General features: G+C 44.2%; 1 protein-coding gene across 1 annotated transcript in view; it reads left to right on the forward strand.

Annotated features, from left to right (window-relative positions):
• LOC140429576 (kelch domain-containing protein 3) overlaps positions 1 to 16,940 on the forward strand; it is a 304,290-nt gene that overhangs the window by 223,377 nt on the left and 63,973 nt on the right. The window lies entirely within an intron of this gene.

The raw sequence follows: 16,940 nt of genomic DNA on the forward strand, positions 1-16,940 counted from the left end.
CATGTGAGAGTACCTTTAAGAAATGGGTGTTTATAAATGGGTGTGTATATAAATATCTGTAGTGAGAGTACCTTTAGGAAATGGGTGTTCATTGCTGCAGTGATGTCAGAGAGTGGGTGGAGCTGAGCTGTCTGTCAGCTTTTTACTTTCGCTTTAGACTTTTTGCTGCAGGGTGGGTTTGGTTTCATTTTAGTTTTGGAGAAGCTGCAATCACAGCAGGATGTGTGTGAATCTCTGCAAGCTTATGAGTGCCCATTTGCTGATTTCAACGTGATAACTGTTCTCAGTAGCGAAGTTAAACCTGAGGTGCTTCTGTTAAAGTTTAAATTTTTGTTTTAAGTCTTATGGATGTTAAAAGGAAAGCTCAAGGATTACTTAGTGTTGTATTCTTTGGGGGTTATATTTGAATTGATGGTTGCTAAGATGGTCACTGTATGTTTTAAAAAGGTTAACTTGAGTTCATAGAATAAACATTGTTTTGCTTTAAAAAATACTTTCCCATTTCTGCTATACCACACCTATAGAGTGGGCCGTGTGCTCTCCATACCACAATCTAGTAAAAGTTGTGGGTCAGGTGAACTCCATGATTCACTTTGGGGTTCTCTAAACCCTGGCCCATAACAAATTGGGGGCTCGTCCGGGATAAAAGTCGATCTATTGGATTGGCTTAGTGAACTTAAAAACAGTGCGGGGTGAGCATATTGTGGTTGATTATCAGGTGTGGTATTCCAGCTTAAGTGGACTCTTTCAGAGGCACTGAAATTTTTGGGGGTGGAGACGGTCACACGCAGTACCTTACGGACAGAGACTAAAAGCAGACTGTTAGATTTGACAAAAACATTGCAGTTAACATTGCCTGACAAAATGCGAAAAGATGAGGTAATTATGGCGGTGGCTAAACATTTAAAGTTGCCTGAAATACAGTTTGACTAATTGGAAATGGCAAAAATTCAGTTACAAATTAAATAAATGGAACATGAGAAAGAATTAAAGCAGCTTGAATACGAAAGAGAGGAAAAAGAGAGAGAAGAAAGGAAAACAGAAAGAATAGCTCAAGCAGAACAAAAAGAAAGCGAAAGGGAGATACAGATCAGGGAACAAGATAAAGAGAGAGTTTGAACTTCAGAAAATGGCCAAGAAACATGACAGTCAGTTAAAACTGGCAGACGTAAAGGGAAATGTACAGTTGGATGATAGTGATGAGGATAGTGAGAAAGAGCATCAAAGTCGAAGACTTGGTGGGAATCTATTGAAATATGTCCAAGCATTGCCAAGGTTTGATGAGAAGGAGGTAGAAGCCTTTGTCATTTCATTTGAGAAGGTAGCTAAACAAATTAAATGGCCACAGGACATGTGGGTATTACTGATTCAAACAAGCTGATACGTAGGGCAAATTAAGTGTTTGCATCACGACCGGAGGAGGTATCTGGGACGTATGAGAAGGTGAAAAAATCCATCTTAAGTGCATATGAGCTAGTGCCTGAAGCTTACAGACAAAGGTTTAGAAATTTAAGGAAAGACTTTGGTCAAACATACATGGAGTTTGAAGGGATCAAACAGAGTAATTTTGATAGGTGGATAAGGGCTTTGAAAATAGACCAAACATATGAAGCTCTCAGAGAAATTATACTTTTAGAGGAGTTTAAAAATTCAATTCCTGATGTCATGAGAATGCCGCTTTAAGAAATGCTTGGCTGCTCATATTACTGCAGTGATGTCAGAGTGTAGGTGGAGCTGGGCTGTCTGTCAGCTTTTTACTTTTGTTTTAGGCTGTTTGCTGCAGGGCATGTTTTAGTTCCATTTTCAGTGTTGGAGCTGAAGCCAGACAGAGCAGGTGTACTGTTGATCTCTCTGCCATGAAAATACTATTTCTTGATCATTTGGTGAATTTAGAATTATAAATGTTTTCAGTAGTGACTTTAACCTGGTGGGCTTCTGTTAAAGGTTATGTTTTTGTAAGTCTTCTGGATGTTAAAAGGACAGCGTAAGCATTACTTAGTGTTGTACTCTTTGGGGGTTGTATTTGAATTAATGGTTGCTAAGATGTTCACTGTTTGTTTTAAAAAGGTTAACTTGAGTTCATAGAATAAACATTGTTTTGCTTTAAAAAATGCTTTTCCATTTCTGCTGTACCACACCTGTAGAGTGGGCCGTTTGTTCCCCATACCACAGTCTATTAAAAGTTGTGGGTCAGGTGAACTCCATGATACACATTGGAGTTCTCTATACCACTGATGTAGTGAGAACTCATGTGGAAAAGCAGAGGATTAAAACTGCGAGGTTAGCAGCAGAAATGGCAGATGATTATGAATTAGTTCATAAATCAAAGCTTGGTTTCCAACATCAGTTTCAGCCTGTGAGGGACAGAAACTGGGGACATGAGAAATACTCAAGTGGTAAAGGTAAAGGTGATCTGATGGGAGATAATAAGGAGCGTGTAAGAGAATGTACCTCAGATTAAAAAAGAAATCCAGGAGGGTGGAAGAGACATGAAGAATTTCAAATGTTTTCACTGCAATAAACTAGGCCATGTAAAGTCACTGTGTTGGTGGTTGAAGAAAAGCACTGGGAAGGCTGATGTGGTAAAACAGAATAAGACAGTGGGGTTTGTTAAAGTGGTAAAGGAAAGCCCAAGTGAAGCGAAGGAGGAGCAAAAGATTGTACAGCCTGATCAAGAGGTGATTGATAAGGAGGTGCCAGATCTCTTTAAAGAATTTACTTGTGTGGGTAAAGTTTACTCATGTGTATCAGGAGGAGCAGGTAAAGAAGTCACAATTTTAAGAGATACGGGAGCTAGTCGATCTTTAATGGAAAGAGATGAGGAGTTATGTAGTTTGAGAAGAATATTGCCAGAAAAGGTGGTAATATGTGGAATTCAGGGTGAGAGGAGTAGTGTTCCATTATATAAGGTAAGGTTGGAAAGTCCAGTGAAGAGTGGTGAAGTGATAGTAGGAGTAATAGTAGTAGGGGCTGTTTAGCACAGGGCTAAATCGCTGGCTTTGAAAGCAGACCATGGCAGGCCAGCAGCACGGTTCGATTCCCGTAACAGCCTCCCCGAACAGGCGTCGCTGGAATGTGGCGACGAGGGGCTTTTCACAGTAACTTCATTTGAAGCCTACTTGTGACAATAAGCGATTTTCATTTTTAATTTCAATAGAGAAACTATCCTGCCCAGGAATACAGTTTATCTTGGGTAATGATATAGCTGGATCGCAGGTGGGAGTGATGATTACTGTGGTTGATAAGCCAGTGGAAAATCAGACAACTGAAGTGTTGAAGGACGAATATACTGGGATTTTTCCGGATTGTGTAGTAACAAGGTCACAAAGCCACAGGTTAAGACAAGCGGAGAAATCAAAGAGTGAAGATGAAGTGGAAGTGCAATTATCAGAAACGATTTTTGATCAGATGGTTGAAAAAGAACAAGAACAGGTGAAGGATGAGGCGGATATTTTTAGTTCAGGAAAATTGGCGGCGTTACAACAGAAAGATGTGGAAATAAAACGGATGTATCAGAAAGCATACACGGAAGAGGAATCTGAGTGTATACCAGAGTGTTATTACCGTAAAAGTGATGTTTGATGAGAAAATGGAGACCTTTACATATGCAGGTGGATGAAAAGTGGGCAGAAGTTCATCAAGTTGTATTGCCGGTAGGTTATAGAAAGGAAGTGTTGCGAGTTGCACATGAGGTACCAGTGGGAGGTCATTTGGGAATAAGGAAAACTAAAGCTAAAAACAAAAACATTTCTATGGGCCTGGACTACATAAAGATGTAGTTAAATTTTGTCAATCATGTCACACATGTCAAGTGATAGAGAAACCTCAAGCAGTGACAAAACCAGCACCCTTAATACCCATTCCAGCATTTGAGGAACCTTTTTCAACGATCCTAATTGATTGCGTAGGACCGCTTCCTAAAATGAAAAGTGGGAATCAATATCTTTTGACGATAATGGATGTGTCTACTAGGTTTCCAGAGTCCATTCCAGTACGTAATATTACAGCTAAAAAGATTGTGGAGGAGTTACTTAAAATCTTTACCAGATATGGACTATCCACAGAAATACAATCGGATCAAGGATCGAATTTTACCTCAAAGTTATCCAAATAAGTTATGGATAGCTTAGAAATAAAACAATTTAAATCAACTGCATACCATCCAGAATCGCAGGGAGCGTTAGAAAGGTGGCATCAGACATTAAAGACAATGTTGAGGGCTTATTGTCACGATTATCCAGAGGATTGGGATAAAGGAATTCCATTTGTACTGTTTGCAATTAGGGATGCACCTAATGAGTCAGCCAAATTCAGTCCTTTTGAACTAATTTTTGGTCATGAGGTAAGAGGACCACTTAAATTGATTAAGGAAAAATTGGTGAGTGAGAAATCGGAAATTACATTATTGGATTACGTGTCAAATTTTAGGGAACGATTAAATAGAGCAGGTGAATTGGCTAGACAACATTTGAAAGTTGCACGAAATGTGATGAAACGGGTAGCAGACAAGAAATCCAAAGTTCGTAGTTTTGTCAGTGGAGATAAAGTTTTAGTTTTGTTACCAGTGGTAGGTGAGCCTTTAAAAGCTAGGTTTTGTGGACCTTATCAGATTGAAAGTAAATTAAGTGAGGTGAATTACACCAGATAGAAGGAACACTCACCGAGTGTGTCATGTGAATATGCTTAAAAGGTACTTTGAGAGGGAAGGAGAGTAAAAGGAGATTTTAATGATTCTAACTCAAAATGACGAACCAAATCCAGATGACTGTGAATTTGACATACCTCAAATTAAATTGGAAAATGAGGATGTTCTTAAAAATTGGGTTAAATTGTTGAGTTACCTTCCAGAGGACAAACTGACCTATCTGAAAGAGGTATTGATATCACGTGGGCAAGTTTGTAGAGATAAATTGTGAAGTACTAAAATGACTCTTATCCTATCCCATGTTTGGAGGATTGCATTGAGAAAGTGGGACAATCAGCTTTTATTTCCAAACTGGATTTACTTAAAGGTTACTGGCAGGTACCTTTATCCGAAAGGGCGAAGGAGATTTCAGCTTTTGTGACTCCAGATGATATATACCAATTCAAAGTTATGCCATTTGGCATGAAGAACGCCCCAGCCACATTTCAACAGTTAACTAACAAAGTTGTTTCAGGATTACCCAATTGTGCGGTATACATCGACGATCTGGTAATTTTCTGGCAGACATGGAAAGAACATTTAAAACATCTGATGGAGTTATTCGATCGACTTCAGGAGGCGCATTTGGTGATAAACCTAGCCAAAAGTGAATTTGGAAAGGCCCAAGTCACTTGGCGATACAATCGGACAGGGTCGAATGATCCCACGGGATGTGAAACCAACAGTTATTGAGGAGTTTCCCCCATCGCAAAGGGAAATAATGCGATTACTTGGCATGAATGGATTTGATCGAACATTTGTGAAAAATGTTTGTCGCGTGGTTGCTCCACTGATGGACTTGCTGCAGAAACGTCGAAAATTTCAGTGGACAGCGCACTTTCAACAGACATTTGACTGCCTGAAAGCTGTGATAACCAATGTGTGGCACAATGCTCCTGTGTTGGAGAATTACAAGGGACTCTGTGATCAGATTGAACTAAAGAATCTGACTTTAAAGAGAAATGCCGAGGCGTAGAGAAATGGACGGATCGTGCAGAGAGCTACAATCAAGAGGGATTTCAGTTGGAGGAAGAAGAACAAAAAAAAATGGACTATATTATTATTCCTGTGTGCGTGTGTTGGTTTTTTGAAACAAAAATGCATATTTACTGTGTGCATTTCTTAAAGCCATGATGTGGAGATGCCGGCGTTGGACTGGGGTGAGCACATTAAGAAGTCTTACAACACCAGGTTAAATGCCAACAGGTTTGTTTCTAACACTAGCTTTCGGAACACTGCTCCTTCCTCAGGTGAATCAGGTCATCAGCTCCCTTAAGGTCCCTTATAGATCCCTGAAATACAAAAATAGTAAAACTCACTTTTACAATTATATACAGACAAAGAGAGTTACAGTGAGGGGGTTTAAAACAAAGTTCACAATGTAAGTCTATCAGGTGACTTTCTAATTCTTGCCGAACATCTCAACTTGGAAACTAGCTCTTCCAGATTGAAGGCATAAGACCATAAGACATAGGAGTGAATTAGGCCACTTGGCCCATCGAGTCTGCTCCGCCATTCAATCATGGTTGATATTTTCTCATCCCCATTCTCCTGCCTTCTCCCCATAACCCCTGATCCCCTTATTAATCAAGAACCTATCTATCTCTGTCTTAAAGAGATCATCCGAGCAAGGCAGGCAAATTGGTAGAGTTCGAAGCAGGGGCAGTACTGGCTACCTCTTCATCTCCTCCTGTGACGCCTGATAATTCTCCTGGTGAAGAACCTGGTTCTAACACCACCCACTCGGTGGGTGGTAGACTGTGAGCTGAGGTTCGGTCCACCTGCCCCTTTGGAGGGACAACAATTTCTCTCCTTCTCAAATGATGAATATGGTTTCTTGCTTTGTGGCCCTGTAGATCAGGATACTGGCCAAGACCTGGCAGCAACCCTTCCAGGTAACCATTCTGGTCCTCCACCAAAATTTTGCATGTGCACAAAATCATCTGTTTGAAATGACATGTCATCTTGGCTGTATTGTGAGGCTTTTCTGTGAGGCTTGTTCAGCCTCTACCCGCCCCACAAATTTGGAAAAATGAGGTCAAGTCGGGTCCTGAGGGGCCTGTCTATTAACAACTCAGCTGTGGTGACCCCAGTGTTGGTATGCGGGGTTGAATTGTATGATAGCAAGATGTCTGCGAAGCAAAGCAGTAGTGGTCGATTAGTTTGATTTTTCATTGACACACTTCTGGACTGCTTTTTCAGCCTGCCTGTTTGATGCGGGGTGATAGAGGGCTGTTCTTACATGCTGGATCCTATTGCATTTAACCAAAAGTTGAAACTCTTCGACTGTTAAGGCAATACTGTTGTCTGAGACATTCACTTCTGGTCGGCCATGAATGGCAAAGATTTCACACAGCTTTTCCATGGTGGATGCTGCAGTGGTCGAACACATAGGCTGAATGTCCAGCCACTTCAAGAGGGCATCTACCACAATCAAAAACATTAGACCCAAAAAGGGACCCACAAAGTCGATGTGGAGCCTCGTCCAAGGATGCCTCAGCCACTCCCAAGGATGCAGACCTGCTGCAGGCAGAAGACTGTGTTGAGACTGACACTGTTCGCATCGGTTGATGATACTTTTTGAAATTTTTTTTATTGTTGCAAGGAGGACTCAGCAATGAAGTTACTGTGAAAAGCCCCGAATCGCAACATTCCGGCGCCTGTTCAGGTACACAGAGGGAGAATTCAGAATATCGAAATTACCTAATAGCACGTCTTTCGGGACTTGTGGGCGGAAACCGGAGCCCCCGGAGAAAACCCACGCAGACACGGGCAGACTCCGCACAGACAGTGACCCAAGCCGGGAATCAAACCTGGGACCCTGGCACTGTGAAGCCTTAGTGCTACCCACTATGCTACCGTGCTGCCAACATAGATCACCTTGTCGATCCCTGGTCTCCAAATGTAACACCTGGCCAGCACCTACATCTGGAGAAGAAAGAGTGATCCTTCACTCTGGAACTCCTTTGGAGGACCCCATCCTCACAAGTGATTTTGTTCCTACGTTGCATGTAGGGCCTAATCTGTTCTGACTTCTCAAAATGCCAGCCCGTGAAAACTATCCTTTTAACTTTTGACAACACAGGGGGCTGGATTCTCAGTTATTGGGACTATGTCCCCACGCCGGTGTCAAAACTGGACTTTCACACCAGAAAGACTGGCGTGAAAGGGCCACATATTTCTAGTCTGCAGGGGGCTAGCAGGGACCTGACGTAAGCAGGACATGCACGATTCCCGCACTTCCAGGTCGGAGACCGCGCATGCACACAGCGGCGGGCTCCAGCGGTCGTGCTCCATGGCGGACTCGGACCGCGGAGCTGGACCCTGAAAATAGACCCCCCGATTGGCCGCGCGCCTGACCTTGACTGCCCGCACAAACATTCCCCGGCCGCATATAAGGCCCACCCTGCCCTCCGATCGGCCCACCCCCGACCAGCGCGGCCACAGACTCAGTCCTCAGCCGCCACACTAGTTTCCTGACCGGCAGGACCACATTAGATCCATGCCGTCAGGTCTTTGGTCGCTCGGGTGCGGAGAATGGCGGAGCGGGCCTCCAGCAATGGCCCCAGGTAAGTGCTGCGTGGTGGCCCGCAGAATTGGGGAACCACCGCCGGTCCCGATTCTGTGCGGGGAAATGGATTCTCCGTCCCCGCACCGGCCGTGATTTCGGCATCGGGGTGCGGAGAATCCAGCCTAGGGTCTCTGAAGGTCCATGTCTTAATGTGGCTGGATGAAATATGTAAAGTATCAAGAGAATTTAGGGCCAGGATGATCTCCTGTGGAGCAGGACGCTTGGATACTGTATGTGGCAGTGGAAGCCTGCTTAAATCATCCGCATTTGATATCTGTGTTCCCGGTCTATTTTGAAAGGTGTACGAATATGCAGACAAGAACAGTGCCCATCTTTGCACTCGGGCTGATGCTATTGGTGGGACGGGTTTATCTTCACAAAACTGCCAAGTAAAGTTTTATGGTCCGAGACGATGTTGAAATGCTGGCCCTAAACATATTAATGAATCTTTTTTATGGCATAATTGACTGCCAGACTTTCTTTGTCGATCTGGGAATATTTCCCCTCAGCATTTGACAGTGTTCTGAGACGAAGGCAAGAGGCCTTTCCACATCATCTTCTATTTTGTACGGGAGAACCGCCCCAATGCCAGATAGTGATGCATCGCAAGTGACTGCGGGGGGTTTATCTGCATTGAAATGGACCATCAAGGTTTAAGACTGCAGGGGCTGTTTGACCTGCTCGAAAGACTTCCTCTGGGAATCTTCCACTTCCAGCATTGGTGCTTCTTCAGCAGTTGATGCAGGAGATCCAAAATAGCGGACAAGTTGGGTAAAAACTACCATAATAATTGACTGTCCCTAAAAAGGACTTCAATGGTAAAATTTTGTTGCTTCATATGGGTAAAAGAAGCAATCCGTAAACCCTCAGTCTTTTGGCCAAAATACGGTTCGGACGAAGATTGGGTGTGGCAAATTTTGAATATATATGTCAATGATAAAAGACCCTGTTCCGATAAAGAAGTAAGTTACGCGAGATGTTGGCTTCCTAGCAGGAAGGCCACCCTAATATATCCATTAATCCCACAGGGCAAAGACGCTCCGACCGCCCCTCTTAAACAATGGGACGTCCTAGATAATTTGCCACCCCCTTATAAGAATAAGTCAAACGACGATAACTCGCCAAATGACCAACAAGTGAATAAAGGCAAATCAGAGGAAGCCCCTGAAGAAGAAGGAGAGAGTAAAATGATATTAAGACCACAAAAGGACAGGAAAAGGAACCAGAAATAACAAAACTGAACCCCCTTCGGGAAGTCCCGATTGGAGATGGAGATGTAGGATTTGTAAATTCTCCTTTAAATTCAGGAGAAGTCAGAGCATTCAAAAAAGAAATGAAGACGTTAATGGAAGACCCCTTAGGACTGGCGGAACAATTCGATCAGTTCTTAGTACCTAATATATACACATGGACCGAATTAATGTTCATTATGAGTATCCTATTCACGGGGAAGAAAGGGGTATGATTAGAAGAGCAGGCATGTGACTGTGGGAGAATAAACACCCGCCAGGGGGAAGCGATAAAGAGAGAGAGAGAGAGAGAGACAGGCAGAGAGAGAGATACAAAGGCAGAGAGAGATACAGAGAGAGAGAGAGAGAGAGACAGGCAGAGAGAGAGATACAACACAGACAGACAGAGAGACAGAGAGAGAGTCAGGGAAGACGAGGAGGATACAAAAATAGTCAACCGACGGGGTGTTTTAACTGCGGGAGAATGAGTCACTTCAAACGGGACTGCCCGGACAGAGAGAGAAAGAGACAGAGAGAGAGATACAGAGAGAGAGATACAGAGAGACAGAGACTGAGAGAGAGACAGAGAGAGAGAGACAGAGAGAGACAGAGACAGAGATATGCAGAGACAGAGAGAGAGAACAGAGAGACAGAGAGAGACAGAGACAGAGAGATACAGAGAGCCAGAGAGAGACAACGAGAGAGATACAGAGAGAGACAGGCAGAGAGAGAGAGATACAGAGAGAGACAGACCGAGAGATACAGAGAGACAGAGAGAGATAGAGAGAGAAAGAGACAGAGAGAGACAGAGACTGAGAGAGATACAGAGAGAGAGAGACAGGCAGAGAGAGAGAGATACAGAGACAGAGAGCGAGAACAGAGAGATGGAGAGAGACAGAGAGATTCAGAGACAGAGAGAGAGAACAGAGAGACAGAGAGAGACAGAGAGAGAAAGAGACAGAGAAAGACAGAGACTGAGAGAGATACAGAGAGAGAGAGAGACAGGCAGAGAGAGAGAGATACAGAGACAGAGAGAGAGACGGAGAGAGACAGAGACAGAGAGATACAGAGACAGAGAGACAGAGAGAGACAGAGACAGAGAGATACAGAGAGAGAGACAGAGAGACAGAGAGAGACAGGCAGAGAGAGAGAGAGACAGAGAGATACAGAGACAGAGAGAGAGAACAGCGAGACAGAGAGATACAGAGAGATAAAGAGAGAGAGACAGAGAGAGAGAACAGAGAGACAGAGAGAGAGAGACAGACAGACAGAGAGACACAGAGAGAGACAGAGAGAGAAAGAGACAGAGAGAGAGAGAGACAGAGAGAGATACAGAGAACAGAGAGAGAGACAGAGAGAGAAAGAGAGAGAGAGAGAGACAGAGCGAGACAGGGAGGCAGAGAGAGACAGAGACAGAGAGAGAGAGATACAGAGTGACAGAGAGACAGAGAGAGAGAGACAGAGAGAGAGATACAGAGAGAGAGAGACAGGCAGAGAGAGAGAGATACAGAGACAGAGAGAGAGAACAGAGAGATACAGAGAGAGAGACAGAGAGAGAGAGACAGATACAGACAGAGAGAGACAGAGAGAGAGAGATACAGAGAACAGAGAGAGAGAGAGACAGAGAGATACAGAGAGAGAGAGAGACAGGCAGAGAGAGAGATACAGAGACAGAGAAAGAGAACAGAGATACAGAGAGAGAGAGAGACAAAGAGAGACAGGCAGAGACAGAGAGAGAACAGAGAGAGAAAGAGACAGAGAGAGACAGAGAGGCAGAGAGAGACAGAGAGAGAGATACAGAGAGAGAGAGAGAGACAGAGAAGGCTGCAACATGCCTGGAGTAACTGTTTCAATACAGAGAGAGAGAGAGAGAGAGACAGTTTGTTACAGAGAAGGCTGCAAATACTGAACTACCACCCATGGGAAGGCTGAAATACGTGTTAGTCCTGGTAGACCACCTTACGGGTTGGGTAGAAGCTTACCCTACAACCACCGCCGCCGCAGGCGGAGTCTCTAAAATCATTCGGGAGCAAATAGTTCCCGATACGGGTTGGTAGAAAATATAGACTCGGACAGGAGAAGTCACTTTACCTCTAAGGTCTTATCAACCGCAGTGTCAGTTCCCCGTCCGGCAAGTTCCCAATATAGCATACAACCCTGCCAACCGCAGGGGCCCAACAACCAGGCATTTCAAAATAATTATTATAATTAATAAATTATACAATATAATACAATCAAACAGTTGATTGATCAGTAATATTTCAATAATAGTATTTCAGCTCAAATTCATCGACTGGGAGCAAAAGTTGGATTGCTGCCAAATTCCCGTTATCAAATGTCCTTGAACGATCTGTTCTTTTTAATCAAAGTTGTTTTGGTTTTTTTAAGACCAGCTTCCACATCATTTTAAGTTTTAATTTCCAGGCTAATTCTAAACATTTATTTTAAAATATCAAACACAATAACTTATTAAACATATAGGTGTTCTGTAGATGAATTCGTCGATTCTATAAAAGAAGGCACTACTAGAAGTTTGGAGATAAATTGGGACTTCCACACTCCTTGGCACCCCCCCCCCCCCCCCCCCCCCCCCCCCCCCCCCCCCTCATCGGGACGGGTGGAAAGGATGAATCAAACTCTTAAAAATCATTTGTCAAAAATAATACTAGAAACTAGGCTCCCCTGGACAAAATGCTTACCGATAGCCCTTCTAAGAAAAGATTTGGGGTTGTCTCCCCATACGAAATGTTGTTCGGATTGCCATACCTTGGAACAATGGGAGAATTGCCCATTGCAGAATGTAAAGATATCTATGTAAAGAAATATATACTGGCACTCATAATCATTCCTCAGGAGACAAGGACTGCTAGCGCAGACACCTCCCCTTGAATTCGCAGTCCACAAATTTAAGCCAGGAGATTGGGTACTGGTGAAATTGTGGAAGGAAACCAAGCTTCAACCCACCTGTTCCTCGTTTTGTTAACCACAGAGACTGCCATACGAACCGTGGAAAAAGGTTGGACTCATTACAGCAGAACGAAGGGTCCCGTTAAATCACCACCTGAACAGGAACAATGGCATGTGGAGGCCACTGAGGAACCATTAAAAGATAAGAATGAGGCCCCCTGCTTGCACCTGCTGTCTTCCCCCTTGCTTAGTGGTTTCTGTTATTGTACATCCCATTCTTCCCCAAAGGTCAGTCCTGTACATAGTTACAACAACTTGCTCACTGTAGCTTACACAGAACTTGACATTTTAATTTCCCATCAAGCCCTATTGTTGACATCTTAATTGTGAACCAGAGTTATACATGTAAAAACAACATAAAATGCTCATTTCTCATAATTCCCCCTTTTTTTCTTTTTACTCTTGTTGCTTTTTACACTATGTAGCCCCTTCTAACCTACCCCAAAATTGTCCAACATCCTCTCAACCTCTCTTTCTATGGGGTCGTCCTCTCCTTCAGTCTTCCCTCTTTCTAGTAGGCAAATTGTATCCTGGCCTCCCTTACCCAGGGGTAATGGCATCTGCTTGGTCAAGGCTGTTTCGATGAGCCTGTGGTCTACCTGATGCGCAAGCATAACAATTGTTTTTCTTCAGCGTCTGGGCCGAATACCTCACCCACTCAATCCACGCATTCTTGTTCCTTATAGCCGGTTTCTATCTCAAAGGCTTGCTCTAAATCTTTTACTTCAATTATTTTGACTCCCTGTCCTTATTTTTTGTACATCTCTCAAAATCCCAATTCACTAACATCCGACCCACTGGACTTTCTGGTGGGATATTCTTAGGGATTTTCTTATCGGCGCCGTCTCCTTGTTTCGAGTTTTTACTTCCCATTGTAATATACTCAACTTTCACTTATTTCTAAGTAAAGTGTCTAGTTATGACCGGTCCGTCAAAACAATCACAATTCTGAAAGTACTTATATCATCAATCCGCCCATACACTTATACGCTTGTCTAGATACGAACCCAAGTCAACAAGGTAATACTTAAAAGTCGTTTTTCTTACCTTGCTCCGTGCACAGAGTTGCCTGACTTTCACTCACGGCATGCCTGCCACTATACTCCGTTATTTGCTTCTTCAGAATGACTACCCTAGGAACGTGTTCAGTTGACCGTGGGTAACTACTCAAGACGAAGTACGAGACCGTTTAAATAACGGGACGCATCTGCTCGGTTCCTCTTGAGCCGCCCCCCTTGATCAATGAAGATGGTCCCGGAAGAGCCCCCAATTGTGAGAAACACCGCTCACTTGATAATAATTTACACTTAGTCAAATTCTGAAGAAGTATTTTCTTCAATCGATCTTGCAAGAGCGGGTGCAACCCATCAACATTGGCAGACACAAAGAATTCATACAGCATCACTTTGTTATATACAATCTGTGAGAAACACATCCCACAAACTGCCGAAAGGGCAGTTTCCTTATCAGTGATTCCTTATTTGGACTTGTTATGTTCATTTTGTCTTCCCCCTTGCATAGTGGTTTCTGTTAGCTCCTGGTATATCCTTGGACCGTCAATTAAAAGATAAGAATGAGGCCCCCTGCTTGCACCTGCTGTCTTCCCCCTTGCTTAGTGGTTTCTGTTATTGTACATCCCGTTCTTCCCCGAAGGTCAGTCCTGTACATAGTTACAACAACTTGCTCACTGTAGCTTACACAGAACATGACATTTTTATTTCCCATCAAGCCCTATTGTTGACATCTTAATTGTGAACCAGAGTTATACATGTAAAAACAACATAAAATGCTCATTTCTCATAATTCTGACGTGTTCCTTGGTTCACGGACCCTTTTTATTGCCTTTACCTTATCTTTGAGTGGGTGTAATCTCTTCGCATCATCTCTGAAACCTAAATACATGACCTCATCAGCCTGAAACGTGCACTTCTCTCGCTTTAGCTCAATACCGGCTTCTTTAAACCTCTTGAGGACTTCTTCCAAATTTGCTCTGTGTTCTTCTGCTGTTTCCCCCATCACTATGACATCGTCCAGATACCACGACAACCTTCACATTTTTGTGCGCTGAAATAAAGTGCAGGCCAATGAAATACCGAAGGGCAATTTTGTGTATTGGAACAAGCCTTTATGGGTATTTATGGTAATGACCTTTCTTGACTCATCTTCCAGCTCCAGCTGCTGGCACGCATGACTAAATCAAATTAGGTATTTTTGAGGCCCCTGACAACATAGTATATAAATCTTCTATCCTAGGGATAGGATATTTATCTACTTTAACCACCCTGTCATCTTATAATTACTGCAGATTCGGACTATGCGGTATGGCTTCAACACTGGACCGATTGGTGCTGCCATTTCTGAAAAATGTACTGGGGTACTGTTACCCCAGGTCTTCCAGATGCTTCAACTCCACCTCCAAGTTTTGGAGTAGAGCACAAGGCACCAGTCTGGCACATAATAATTTGAAGACCTTGTGGTATTTCCATAGAATCTCCTGGAAAACCCCATCGGTGATGATGAATATTTCTAATTTGATTTTTTTTAGGTAATCCTGCCCCATGAGGCTTGGTGTTTGTCCCTTCATTACGATTAAAGGCAGCTGAGTTGACTGTTGTTGGTACCATATTAGAATGGATGCTGTGCCCAATACCTTCAATGCCTCCCCAGTATAGGTGGTTAAGGTGGCCGAAGTAATGCTAAGATTCACAGGCTGCAACCCTCCCTGCAGGTACCTGAACATTTTCTCATTCACTATTGTGACAGCCGCTCCTGTATCAACGTTCATTTTAAGCAAACGGTCGTTGACACCAGAACAATCTCAATGAGGGATGTTTTACTTAACCACACCATGTTAAGCTTCCGATTTTTCCTCCGGGACTTCTTCAAACTTGTTCACTGTAGTTGCCAACGTTTTTTGGGAACCTGGAGTAGATTGTCTGCCTCTGCATCTGGCTTGTATATGGCCTTTCATATTACATTTGAAACAGATGAATATTTTACACTCGTATCTGTCTTGCTCCCCCACAATGGGAACAACCCTTTAATCCTTGTGACTATCAGATAATTTTCATCCTCTCTAGCTCTGCTGCTTCCTCACTTTGGGAACCTCGAGTGGCTGCCACTTCCCGCCACAACTGGTTCATCTCACCCTGCGCCCTTTGAAAGTGCTTTGTTAAGCACTTTCAGTTGCTTGAACGAAATCAATTGCTTTGCCCAAGGATATCTTGGTTTCTGCCAGCAACTTCTTTTGAATATTTATCTTGTTGATCCCACAGACTAACTGGTCATGCAGCATATCACTGAGAGAATGACCAAATTCACAATGTTTCGTCATTTGTTGAAGTCTGGCTGCAGAAGTGGCGACTGTTTCTCCAGGACCTATAATAGTAGTTTGCATAATAATAGCTGGTCAGGGATTGTACTTATCCCTCACTAGTTGCACCAATTGATCAAAGGACTGGGGCCGCGATTCTCCAGAAAGATTTCTAAGTGTAGTAGCAAGTGGGAACTGCCGTGGCCTCCCTGGCAATTGGTCCGGTGAGGCCGGCAACGCTATCCAACGTTAATTGGTCCACTTAACGAAGCCCCATGGGCTTCACGCCGGAAATGAAGACTCACCAGCAGTTGCACAACCAACCCGACTCAGCTCGCAACCATGGCGCCAAGACGACCGGTCCCAAGGTTTGGAGACGCAGGCAACCCCCCCCCCCCCCCCCACCCCCTCCAACCACCATTGTGCCTCTTTGAAGCACTCTCCCACAATCGCCGGGTAAGGGCCCAGACTGGCGGAGGGGTGCTGGACATAAGAATCCTCATGTCCTTCGAGGAACAGGCCCTGGAGGTTACAGGGGTGGCCGAGCACAGAGCGGTCACCAATATGGAGACCGGCGCACACCACAGAGATGAGAAACCACCAGGCCCCATCCAGAGGACCTCTCACACGTGTGTTATTGCCATACAGACTGACCCACCCCTCCCACTGACCACATGTTCATTCCCCTACAGGTTCTCCACCAATGATGTCAGCCCATCCGGGGTGCCCCCTTCCCCTGCCTTACAGGAGAGCAACTAGGAGGACAGCTCCGGGGATGCCACAGTCGATGCATCACAGCTGGCATTCCCACCCTCCACCAGTGCAGAGACAAACACCTCGGTGGGTAACGTTAGTGGTCAGGCTTCTGGGGCACAATCTGGTGAGCACCACACATACGCTGATGCCGACCAGGTAGAGGCAGGAACATCCAGGCGAGACAGCAGACTACTGGATCCCAGAACCCAGCTGGGTCCCAGGCAGGTGCTGAGCCTCTGGAACAGATTTACCCGGAACTTATGAAGACCTTAGGGAGCGGGCGCGACATCCAGAGGGAGATATCAGCAATGCTCTAGCAGGTCCATAGCCGATTGGACAGTCCCTCACAGCACATGCTACACTTATTCCAATGACTCCCAAACTAACTCTAAGCAAACCCCAAAAGCCAGATCCGCAGTT

The sequence above is a fragment of the Scyliorhinus torazame genome, chromosome 9 (assembly GCF_047496885.1).
Source record: "Scyliorhinus torazame isolate Kashiwa2021f chromosome 9, sScyTor2.1, whole genome shotgun sequence".
Classification (NCBI taxonomy): domain Eukaryota; kingdom Metazoa; phylum Chordata; class Chondrichthyes; order Carcharhiniformes; family Scyliorhinidae; genus Scyliorhinus; species Scyliorhinus torazame.